The sequence below is a fragment of the Euphorbia lathyris genome, chromosome 1 (assembly GCF_963576675.1).
Source record: "Euphorbia lathyris chromosome 1, ddEupLath1.1, whole genome shotgun sequence".
NCBI classification, from domain to species: Eukaryota; Viridiplantae; Streptophyta; class Magnoliopsida; order Malpighiales; family Euphorbiaceae; genus Euphorbia; species Euphorbia lathyris.
In genome coordinates, this window is record NC_088910.1 from 73,968,012 (window position 1) to 73,981,658 (window position 13,647).

The 13,647-nt window shown below is 33.7% G+C and overlaps 1 non-coding gene across 1 annotated transcript; it reads right to left on the reverse strand.

Moving 5' to 3' along the window:
* Positions 1-12,524: 12,524 nt before the first annotated feature.
* Positions 12,525-12,631, reverse strand: LOC136215871 (small nucleolar RNA R71). Its single transcript, XR_010682874.1, has one exon. It is a non-coding gene; the product is annotated as a small nucleolar RNA R71 (small nucleolar RNA).
* Between the last annotated feature and the right edge of the window lie 1,016 nt (positions 12,632-13,647).

The following is a 13,647-nucleotide window of genomic DNA, read 5'->3' on the forward strand; positions in this document are numbered from 1 at the left end:
GCAGTCCAAACTGGCTAACAGTGTTAAAAAAAGTCAAATGTTAAAGAATTATTTTTATTCTTATATTTATTTCTTTTATAAATTAACTCATTTTTTTGGTAGGGATAAATTAACTCATTTATTATTTAATTATCACAAATAAATCTCAAAACAAAAACAAAATATTAAATTCATCATCTCCTCCCTCACATCTCTCTTTAATTTATTTTCATTCTCTCTCTAAACACACTCACTCTCCCTCTCTATTTTCTCTCTAAAAGAACCTTAACTGGAATGATGGTGAAATTATTAGATATTCCAATTCAAGTCGTAACAATGGACAATCTTCAAAGTGTCATCCACCACCAAAAGTGGGAAACAACATATGAAGAATCTTAATCCATTCCCCTATTCTTTCATCAATAATTATTCTCCATAAGAGCGTAATTAATCCAACACAACTTTCATTAATTAATTAATTAATTATCTCTCTCAACCTTAATTGCCACTGCTCTGGTGATCCTTACGGAAGAAAGACAAATCTTCATTCAAGCGAAGATTAATAGGACCAATGCAAGACATATTCCTATTCATCGGGATCATGTTTAAAATTATTTATGTTTGATTGTGTTTATGTACTGTATATATGTTTGATGTTATTTTATGATTCATGTATACATGTGTATATATGTTTTCAGTATGTGTTTAATGTAAATGTGTGTTTCTGTTATTAATAAAAGTCTTAATTCTCTCATTTAATTCTTATTAATTAAGGCAAAACCTTTTGATTAACCTTAAATTTAATGTTTCACTTTTGTTTTTAAGTTACAGGAATTAAACTGATCATTAATGCACTATAATTACAAGAAAAAATTAATTTTTCAGTGTAGAAATATCATATTTTAGGCTACAGGCCAGAAATCTCGGTAGAGATTTTTAAAATCTCTAGACGACCAGCGAAACAAAGGCTTCAAGAAGAAGTTTTCTTCTCAAAAACCTCATGTCGCGACCGAGATTCCTGAATCTCGATCGCGACACACTAAGTTGAATGACGGGAATGAGCCTAAAAATTGCATCTATTCCTATTCCTACTCTAAATTAATACCTATTCTTCTACCCTATTTAATACCCATCAATCACACATATATACATCGCCTCTATTTTCACCAATCAAACACTCTTTACTCTTCCCAACACAAAGATTCATCACATTCCCCATAAATCTTTTCTCTATTCATCATCTTCTTCCAAACACAAAACCATAATCTTACTCAAACCATTTACATTTTTTCTTTCATCTCTCTAAAATTCTCTCAACCTAAAAATCAAGCAAACATGCCTAGACAAAAGAGAGTTGCCAACAAAACAAAAGCCACACAAGCGAATGGTTTACAGGTTCAATATAGAGCAACGTTCGACATTGAAACGGAAGTGGAAGAACGTCGTTATCTACACTTTTTGGGGCAACGGATGGAGTTCACCGATATGCAGTTTTTGGACTTCGATACGGTAAATGCTTTCTCTTTTACCGAACGTATTGATGAGTATTTGAACGTTCTTGGTTGGAAAACATTCGCTAGTATGCGTTTTCCACATATTGAATCGCATATTATGGAGTTTTTGGTTACTTTGGGCTATGATAAAAAAACATGGTCTTATTACCTTTAGGAATAATAGTGTTAGATTTGAGGTCGGATATGAGGAGATGGGGGAATGGTTTGGTTTTCCTACACGAAATTTTTATCAAAAGCCAAAGATATTTAGTACGCACTCGGTTTGGAATTCTTTAACGGACTTAGATGTTTTCTACCCGAAAAACACTTCAAGCAAATGGATTAAGGATAATTGTGTGTTTTACTTTCACAAGTATTTATCTTTTTCTTTATTTGGTAGAGTTGAAAGTTTCAAAATGCAAAGTCATGAATTGTTCATGCTTGACAGTATTTTTAAGAATTTGACAATTGATAGTATTGGCATGATATTTGATAATTTATACCGAGCCGCCATTTCCCGCAATAGGCAAGTGCCTATGGGTAATTTAACTACCAGCATTGTTTTGGGCATACGGGGTGAATTATCGGATTTTCAAAATCTACCTCATCATGTTGGATTGCCTCTTTTGGACATTGCGGCTCTTCAAAGAGCCAATTTAGTGCTTAAATAAGGTCCCCCCCCCCCCCATTTTTATATCATATGAAGAGCGCATTAAGCATCTCGTTGCTAGCACGGGTGGCGGAGCTTCAAGTTCCCAAGGTTTAGGTATCCAAGAGGATGATGATGAAGATGAAGAGGATGAGGAGAAGGAGCATGTTGATGAACAAGCACAAGAGCAAGCACAAGAAGAGGATGCACCTAATGAAGAAGAGCAAGTAGGATGACAATGTGTTTTAACACAAGTTAATGAGCATAACCGTCAAATGAATTTGAGGTTAGATGAAGTGGTTGTCAACAATAGCGAAATGAGTTCAAGGATCACCACGGTGGATGCTAACATCCATTCTTTGAGGCGTGAACACACATCTACTCGCCACTTGTTGCTATCATTCTTTCGACGCCAATGAGTCGTGACTACACCATCACCACCGGGTTCACCTTCCCAAGAATAGGTTTTATCCTTTCTATCTTAACTCATTTTCCTATTATTATGTTTTTCTTAAGTTTTGTACAATATTTTTAATTATGTTTGGTACAATTTCTAATTTTATGTTGAATGTTTTGATACAATATTTTCATTTCTAATTCGTATGCTTAATTTCGTACTATTTTATTTTTCGTGATTTATCAATTTTTTCACCAATGAGGACATGGTCCAATTTAAGTGTGGGAGGAGATATCTCATATTTATTTTTATTTCGGGTACGAATGAATGCAACGAATGAGGATGAATGCTATTTATTTAAGTATAAATGCATGTTGATATTATTCCTATATGAAATTTAATTTTCATTCTTAATGTTTAACTAATATACAAAATGTAACATTTTCACAAGAATGCAACATTTTCACAAAAATGACATTTTCATAAAATATATATTTCATATGTTACAAGTTTAAATTTTCAAAATATGTTTAACATACTTAACTTATGATTATTTTTAGGTTATCATTATCGTTAGAAATAATATTTCTATACGAGCAATTTTTAAGTGCAAATATTTTTACAAATCTCCGAAACGATTTTATCAAAAACGTCTCGAGTGAATGTATATAAGTAAATTTCTTTATTTTCAATCTCTATTTTATATCATGCAATACATGATAAATATAAATCTTATTTTTAATTTTTAATTAGGTTTATAGGCATAAATCGAACTAACAACTTTAGCTTTTCGCCCGGTTTGATTTCGTCTTACTTTAAAACCAATTGAAGTTTTTAAGGAAACTTTAGCCATAGTACATATTGAATTTTAAGTCAATATAGGATGAATGTGCTATATTTTTCTTTCCCATTTTTTAAAATTTACATTTTATAACTCGTATCAATTAAATAAAGTAGTCGTATTCTTAACTTTTGGCCACGATTGAGACCACCCATATCACAATCGAGGTATAAAAGGGAAGAAAAAGTAAGTAAACGGTACTTTTGGCCACGATTGCGACCACCATTATCACGATCGAGGTATGGAATGAACGTTAAAATAAAAGCAAAATTAAACGTGTTAAGTTTAAAGTAACAATTGCGTCCACCCATGGTATGGTCGGAACCTCTTAAACAAACACAAAGCAATTTAATTAATATATATAAAGTCACGGACGAGACCACCCTTATCACGGACGTGATTAGAAAATAAATTAAACCTAAGTCCTTATTAATCCATATTTCATATAATAGTTTAGGTTTGAGAAAGGAAATTTTGTGTTTTGAAATGCCTTGAGGCGAAATATTCAAAAACATGTGTACTTACGCCGTCCCGAATACTTCAATATAAAAATTGAAATACAAGACGGATGATATATCGCTTTTACATTAGCTAGTTTGATGTTATGCGTATAAATTTACCATGCAAAGTTTATCTTTCGATCTAACTAATTAAAACAGGAATACATGGATATATGTTCTATTTTCATAAAGAGATTGACTAAAGAATAAATTCAGTGAAATTTTGCTCGGGACTAGCAAAATCTTAAGTGTGGGAGATTTGATAAGCCCAAAATATACCTAAAATATCATTAATAATTACGTCAGTTTTATATTGAAATCGTGCTAATTATATTTATTTAGAGTACTTTTACGTCTATATTTGTTTCTATTGTGCAAGGTACTTAATTATTTGGTAAAATCCAAATAGGAGCTAAAACAGAGCAAAAACGAGAAAGAAATCACATTTACGAGCTAAAAGCACGTGTAAATTTAGAAGACCGATACGAGGAGTTGGGAAACGATCACGAATGGGAGCACAAGTCCGTGTCGCGACCGAGATTCCCAATATCTCGGTCATGACACGCATGTTTAAGTCTCGAAAATACACGTCCATCAACATTCTTCCTCAGCCCCATGTCGCGACTGAGATTTCAATTATCTTGGTAGCAGCAGCGAAGTTTCAGAACTGATTTCACATGTTTTAATTCCAAATAACGCGTATGTTCGTCCGGATAGAAACGACCCTTCACCAGCGGACACGACCCTTCAAACACAACCTTTCAGCAACTATAAATAAGTGCATCATTTCAGAATTCAAGGTTGTTAGAGAGTTGGATATTTTGTTGAAGAAAGCTCTGATTCAGAAGAGAGTTAGATTTAGTTTCATTTCTGTAAAAACAAACTTGTTGTACACAAGTTGTTCTTTAGTTTAATTTCATACACAGTTTCAATTAGTTTAGATTCAAGAATTGTTCGAAGACAAGTTTACATTCTGATAGTGGATTCATCGATCTCTATTTCGAGGATTCAATGAGGAGGACTAGCAGCTGAAGCGCCCTAGGGTCTGACAAACCTACGAAGTTTGAGGAAAGGATTGACAACCCGGAACTCAAATTAGTTAAAATGCTATCCATGTTTCTTCTTCTCTGTTAACTTGTGAAGATTCACAATTCAATAATAATATATCTTTTTATTCAATTTATGTTCTCTGTTGTTTCGGGACTAAGGCTTTGTTGTTGTTGTTGTTGTTGTTGTTGTTGTATGTTCTCTGTTGTTGTTTTGAAGTATGTTCTGACAAAATGTTCTTCAAAATAATATACTGGTGTTTTCGATAAAACCTTTTACATAAAATATATTTCTAAGGAAACTTTTTTGAACACTTAAAAGGATTAGGATTTATGGACGATATGATCGATAGCTCGGTTTATCAGACATAAAACACCAATTTGATTAAGGTAGCGATCTGTTCCGACCGTAGAAAGATCGTCTGCAGTTCGAAGCCCGTTAATTGCATTAAATGATAAATTATTACATGATTATAATCTAATCAAAGTTATAGTTGCTTTCTTGCTTAATGCAAGCAAGTTTCGTGTACTTCTTATTCTTAAACACAAAAGTTCATGTTGTGTAATTAAAACTTCAGACAGATTTGCATTCTAAGTCTCAATAATCAATTTCCATCCAAACCAAACAAATCCAAACAATTAAACGATTTTCTAGTTAAACATAAAAGACATGAATTAAATCTTATTTAAAATAAGTTTTTCTTAAAAAGCATTCCCTGTGGGTTCGATATCTTTTATTACTACAAGCGTATACCGTGCACTTGCGGAAATCGCTCAACACCGATGCTGATGCAAGCGTCAGCACCTGGCGTGCTACCACGTGTCAGGCATGTGCCTGTCACGCGTCGACATGTGGCTCCCTTTTCATCCCATTTCTCAAAAGCATTGTAGCTCGAAATTGTCTTTAACAACCTCCGATTTCGATGATTCTTGTTCTGTTGGACTCGTTTCGACGAGACGGACATTTTTATGTAACGACCTAAGGCTAAAACTGACCCGAACTAAGGTTATTTCCTATTTTATTCTGAATTTCACTCGAAAACTTCAACTAGTCACAAATTCTTCGTTAGATCTCCGAATTGAGTCCGAAAAAGTGCATTATGACACTCTCCGGAGACACGACTCACTAAGATATCTAAAAATTCTATTTGGTGCTCTAAAATTTTTGGTTTCGAATGGAAAATGGTTGGCTTTGACTTTATAACGAGGGGTTTTTCCGTGATCCATTTTCTGATCATATTTCCAATCATCTTTAAAAGGTTTTCATCATAGGGTTCTAACTCCAGTGTCTACAGTTGCCCCTACTTTATCATGCATTGTGAGTTTGTGCATTTTTAGAAAACTGAATTCAAAGTAGATGTGTTAAAAAAAACGGTGTTTTGCCCCTACTTTGAAAAGGTAGAAAGAAAATGTGTGTAATGGAACAAAGTATGATAAATTAAATACTCATCTGGAGTTGGAGGATGTTGTTATTGATTCATTGATCCAGTTTCTTAAATGACTGAGAGCATATGGACGTTTGATTAAGCGATCTCAGATTGTAGATCTCTTCAACGCCCTATTGTTGTGGATCTCTTGAACGGTCTCTGATTTGTAGGTCTCTTCAATGACCCATGGTTGTGGATCTCTTGAACGATCTCTGATTATGGTCTCTTCAACGACCTGTAGTTGTGGATCTCTTCAACGATCCCAGATTGTAGGTCTATTCAGCGACTTGTTGTGATTGATCTCTTCAGCGATCTTAGGTTGTAGGTCTCTTCAACGACCTATAGTTGTGGATCTCTTCAACGATCCTGGATTGTAGGTCTTGTTAAGCCCAAAATATACCTAAAATATCATCATTATTTACATCAGTTCTGCTACGAATTTGTGTTGTTTATATCTATTTAGAGTACTTTTACGTCCGAATATATTTCTTTAATGCAAGGTACCTAAATATTTGGTAAAATCCAAATAGGAACGAAAAGAGGTCAGAAACGAAGGAAAAATCCTACGAAAAGAGTCAAAGACGACGAAAATCAAACGCACCATTACGAAGGATGGGAAGGAAGTCTGATCCGGGAATAATTACTCGTGTGGCGACCGAGATTCCCTACTCTCGGTCGCGACACGCGTCTTCCAGCTATTCCTCTCCTCCGTTTTCAAAGACAAAAAGTTGTTCCCTCAATCTCAACTGAGATTTTATTATCTCGGTAAGTTTAGATTTTCAGGCAGCACAACTTACACATGTTTGATTTCAAAGATACGCGTCCGTTCGATTGGATAGAAAGTCTCTTCGCAGCAGACACGTCCCCTAGACACGACTCTTCAACATCTATAAATAAAGAGTTGATTCAGAGTTGAAGATATATTTGAGAGTTAAGATTTAGTACAGAATTTATGCAGAAATTCTGAGTCAAACGATTCAGAGTTAGAAGTTCGATTTTGTAAAAAGCGATATGATGTACACACATTGTTTATCAAATAATTACAAACACAGTATCCTTTAGATTTAGATTAAGATCTGTTTATATTAGTTTACATTTTGGTAGTAGAAGAACCATCTCTATTCCGAAGATTCAGCGAGAAGATTAAGTAACGGATTCGACCCACGAGCCTGACAAACTCTAATGAGGTTTGAGGAAAGGATTGACGACCCGGTACTCTCATGTCGTTTGAATGCTTCCATGCTTATTATTCTCTGTAAACTTGTATCAAATTCATACTTCATCTAATAAAGTTCATGCAATTCAATATAATTTTATGTAGCACTTCTGTAAACGGTCGGAAGTGAGTTCTGGTGTTTTCATTAAAACGTAGTTAAATTCAATATCTTTACAAGGAAACTTTGTTGAACACTTAGGCAAATTCATTCTTCGAGAATTAATTTGGTTAAGCACTACAAGAAAAAACACTATCACCGACGCAAATATCCGTCGGTGATTATCTAATTTGCGTCGGTGATCAAGATCACCGACGGAAGACCGACGGATATTAATGTGTTGGTGTTGACCTCGTAGGTAAGCAGTTGCGACGATTGTTTACTGACACAAAAAATCACCGACACATTATTCAATCGGTGCTTTGTGTCGGAAATACCGACTGCTTTTAGTAGGTGACTTGTGTCGGAAATTCCGAGAATATCACCGACCTATATGTGTCGGTGATCTCTTTTTTTAAATATTAATTTAAAATAATTTACCGACAGATGTTGGTCGGAAATTGGGTCTGAAATTATAAATTATATTCCAATCATTTTTATATATATTTTTTAATTTATTTATTTGGATTGAAGGAAACTCATATATATATATATATATATTACAAAAAAAAAATACAAAAACCAATAATTTGATACAAATAAAAAAATGTTATAGGAAAAGCAACTGTATCCACACGAAATGCAATTACAACACTAAAACCATACTTGCAGTAAATTTATTTAAATAACTAAATAATTAAAAATATGATTTGCTGCCATTTTTCCTTCGCAACCCGTATGCACAAAAAGTGCAGGAACTGGAGTAATTTAAGCACTACATTACCACTACTCACGTTGAAAATAGTTAATGCAAAAAGAAATTGCCTTAGTGGCTTCATTCAAATAACTAAGCTTTCATGAACTATAAAAAACAAATAGCATTAAATCAGGTAGAACTTCATATATATGTTATAAGCTAATAAAAAAAAGATCAATAGAATAATAAACTATATATCCATTAGGCACTTTAACAGCAATCTGAAAATCAATGAGAAATAGAAATCAGATGGTTAATAAAAGTTAACTTTGTTTAGAATAAAACTTTATGATATAGCACCCTAAGGAGTGATATCTTATCGAAACCCCATCATATAAAATGTTTACCTTCTCTAAATCCATCCCATGAACCAGATATGCTTCGTATAATCGTTGAAGCTTCACATCATCGTTGAAGCTGTCAACATTGCTCAACCAAGGTCCTAAATGCCATTCGAAAAACAAAAATAAGTTTTCTTTTTTAGTCCATAATTTTTGCAGCAGTTCCTGCATTAATGAATAAGCATTCAAAGAAAGACTAGCCTTTTCCTTTACCTCTAAACTGATTCATAATTTTTGCCATCTCCCTTTGTTGAAAGGCATGGTATATCTTCCAGCATAGTCTTCACCATCTATATAGCTCCATTCGTGACTATAGGTTTTACCAATCTGTTATTTTCCATTGTACAAGCGAGAGGACTTTGTGACGTTCCATCTGTTACTGAATTTGGGGTCACTATGAATTTCTGCTCACATTCTGACAAGGACTGAATGCTTACCGAACTTCTTGCCTCGAAGCTACACTTGTTCATTCCTGCAATGCAACAAATGTGCACATAGAAATCAATTAACAGCCCAAAGTTCAAAAATTTGCTGATGCAAATTGTAGGGAAGCCTTTGCAATAATAAGAGCAGAAAATTTACTACATGAACTCGAACTAAGCAAGATTATCACACAACTATGCCAGAAACGGAAAATTACCTTATAGGAAACAATGTGTATCCTGTAAACATTCTCTATAATAGCCTTCGCTTCAATAAATCTATGTTGGTCCTAAAACAGCATAATGCTTACAGTTTCGAAGTCAGGATCAATAAGTTGATCAACAACGATATAATTATCTTATCATAGTATTTTATTCTCTATGAGAAATTACATATTCATATTGATAGAACATATCTTGAGAGCTACATATTTTACATATTCTCCTAAGTAGTATATATATATATATCAATGCAGAGTATTTTAAAAAGCATTTGCTTCCCGTTTGAATCAAAAGATTACCCAACTGTCACAAGTTACCAACATCCTAAACCACATTAAATACTCCTGAGTGCTGCATAATATTTTCAAGGTATTCATGCTAATTAAATAGATAACAAGTTTGAATAAGGCATATTTAGAATAAACTTTGATTGAATGCACGAATGAGTTTAAGATTATACAAGTAACATGAATGTAGAAAACCAATGCTTCTTATGTTCAAATGATGAAAAAATTAGATTAAAGGATAGTATGACAAACCCAATTTTGAATCTTGTACCAGAAACAGGGGTGTCACTAATATATCCACCATTCTCCAACAAGGATTAAATCGTTTATCTACCAAAAGACCTCTGCAACCAAAATCCAGACATCCAGAGTTACACAACTTCATTTCAGAATTCATAGTTAAAAATAAGATTACCACATATTAAGTAGAGATGTTTCGTCGTTTTGGTCTAAGGTTTGTGAACTACTTGAGCTGCCATTTACATTCTGCTTTTTCAACTTGATGAAACTTTTCACTGGAGGATCATCATACATTGAAGCTGAATTTTCTTCTTCAGTTGGTCATCCAAATTATAAGAGTCCTAATTTTTTGAGTTTGTACCTGAAGACACAAGAAAATTCCACATCAAACTTAATTTACAAGTGAGATGATTAAGTATATAAGACATGATTAATTTCTAATCTTATTGGGTTTTTCCAAATAAGAATTGAGAGATTTCAATTCCTCCATTGCACTAATTTTTTTTTACTCTTATCATGAATCTCTGAAGCAGCCAGAAGATTATGAAGAGCGCTTATCTACATTGCCATGGAGTTGTAAAAAATAAGAATATAGCTTTTCCTGAAATCAAGCAAAACACGATAATAAAACACAATCACATATAAACAGAAATTCAAAAGCAAAATCACACATCCTAACAACATCAGTTCACAAAAAGTAATTCAAACAAATTCAAGGACACTGAAAAACGCAGACCAAATAAAAAGCAAATTACCTCCACAACAAAAACAATAATAGCAGCAAGCGAGAATATGTGTCCGAAAATCAAAGCAAAATTAGATAAACAACGATTCAAAGCTTAATCGAAATCCAAATGCTAAAACCATCAAGATAAACCAATAAAATGGAGAAAAGAACATACTGCAGGGCACAATCCTAAAAAATTAAAAATGATGAAATGGTATCTGCAGATCTGGTTTCCCTTACCCACTTGATACATCATACATCCCATATGAGAAAGCACCAAAAGCAGCAAGAAGGATGGCTATGGAGGTGGATCTCCATCGCAATAGATAGGTGTGAAGCGAGCAAGAGGAACTTCGTCTAGGAGAATCGGCGCTGGTGACGTAGAGAGGAGATTTAGGTATGGGGAGATTTGGGTATCTGTTGTAATCGATGGAGATGAGGGAATTAGGGTTAAGAGTAAAAGCCACTATATATACTATTATTATTTTTATTCCTATTAAATATATATATATATATATATATCATATAATTTAGGCTCCTACAAATTTAATTGTCGGTGACTAATTTCATATGTCGGTGATATCACCGACAATAAGAATCACCTACTAAAAGTGTTGGTAAATGGATCCGGAAAAATTCCCCCAAAAATTACCTACACATTCTAAGGATGTGTAGGTCATTGTGTAGGTGAATTCCGACACATATATTTTATCGGTGTTCCGTCGGTGATTCCTACACAAAATAATTTGTCGGTGGACTGTGTCGGTGATAGCAGTTTTTCTTGTAGTGAAGGTAGCGATCTATCCCGATCGTAGGAAGATTGTCTGTGGTTCAAAGCCTTTTAATTGAAGGAGTTTATGTTATTACACTTTTATAGTTTATACAAAGTTTAAAGTTGTTTTCTTTGCTTAATGCAAACAAACACAATTATTCTCTTATTTTAAACACTAAACGTTTCTATTTTGTAATTCATATTCAAAACAAAATTGATTTCTAAATTCTACATATTCCAGCCTAATTCTTATTCTATCAATTTCCAAACCAATTTCAAATAACGATTATCTATTTCTATAAACCTTAAGTCGTATGTAAATTACACTTAAATAAGTTTTCGTTAAAAAACGTTCACTGTGGGATCGATATCTTTTTATTACTACAAGCGAAACCGTGCACTTGCGGAAATCGCTCAATAAGTTTTTGGCGCTGTTGCCGGGGAACGCCAAAATTTTTAACAAAAATTTAGATTTTTCGTGTTTTATTTCGAATCTAGGTTTATACGTACTTATTTTAACTTTTATAATTTATTTATTTTAATTTACTAACATATTTATTTTTCAATTCTGTTTTGAAGGTAGTTTCGGTTCATGTAAGATTTCAAGTTCATGCGCAGTTCTCGAAGTTCAGGCATTCCACCAAAGCCGCTTGATCCAGAAATTGAAAAGACAATTAAAAACAAAAACAAAAACAAGAAAAACAAAAACCAACAAAATACCGAGTCTGATAATATGGTAGACCCACCAACACTTATGGATTACGCTAGGCCAGGGGTGGCCGGTGTAATCAATAGTATCGTTAGACCCAGAATCACAGCAAACCAATTTGAAATTAAGCCAGCATTGCTTAATATGTTGCAAGATAATGTAACATTTTACGGGTTACCTAATGAAAATCCTAACACCCATTTGACAAATTTCCTTGAAATTTGTGACACTTTTAAAATACCAGATGTGACTGCCCAAGCAATCAAACTTCGACTCTTTCCTTTCACTTTGAAGGATAAAGTCAAAGAGTAGTTAACTTCTATGCCAGGTGCAACATTTGCGACTTGGGAACAATTAGCCCAAGCGTTTTTATCAAAATATTTTCCTTTAGAAAAAACCGTAAGAGTCATAAAAGAGTTAACATCTTTTTCTCAGAATGATAATGAAACTCTTTATAAAGCTTGGGAACGTTTTAAAGAACTTCAACGTTTATGCCCACATCACCAATTGCCCGCTGAACTTTTAATGCAAACATTTTATAATGGATTGAATCCTACAACTAGAGGTTCATTAGATGATATGTCGGGAGGGTTATTTATGAAGAAGACATCAGCCCAAGCAAGAGAACTTTTGGAGGAAATGGCAATCAACAGCAGTATGTGGCCAGCAGAACGTGGACATATACCGGTGGCTAAACCATCATCCTCAACCACATCATTCGTTAAAGGTATAGTAAATCATTATCCAGTCGCGATGTTACAAGCCCTACTTTCTGCCTTGTCGCACAAAATTGATAGGTTTATGGCACTGTGCGATGCCAACGGTAATCCAATCCAAACGGATGTGGATTATGAAGGTATGAGCGAGATTGAACAGGTAAATTTTGTCCAAGGGCAAAACCAAACTAATAATCCTTACTCTAGTACTTATAATTCTGGATGGAGGAATCATCCTAACTTTAATTGGAAAGATAATAATAATAATGCAAATGCTAATCAAAATCGTACCAATAATTATCAAAATCAATCAAGAGATACGATTAGCACTTTATCTTCTAAAATCGACAAATTCATAGATGCTATCGGTGGAAAAATAAGTAATCACGACGATGGTTTTAAACGGATCGAAAATAAATTCGATCAGTTTATTAAAAACCACTCATCTAGCATCCATAATTTGGAGGTTCAAATTGGTCAAATTACTAAATCAATTCCATCCCTAAAAGAGGGAAGTCTTCCTAGCCATACGGAAGAAAATCCGAAAGAGCAAGTAAAGGCTATCACTCTTCGTTCAGGGAAAAATTACTTAGGTCCGGAAATGCCTTGAGATTCAACTTTACCAGGAACTGATTTACCAACGAAATCCAAAGAAGATACATTAAATGCAAAAAGTTTACCAATTGACTCAAGTACAAAAACATTTGTACCCAAACCACCTTTTCCATACAAAGTCCGAAATAAAGACTATGACAAACAACTTTTAACGTTTTTAGACAAACTTAAAAATTTGCATATTAATTTGACGT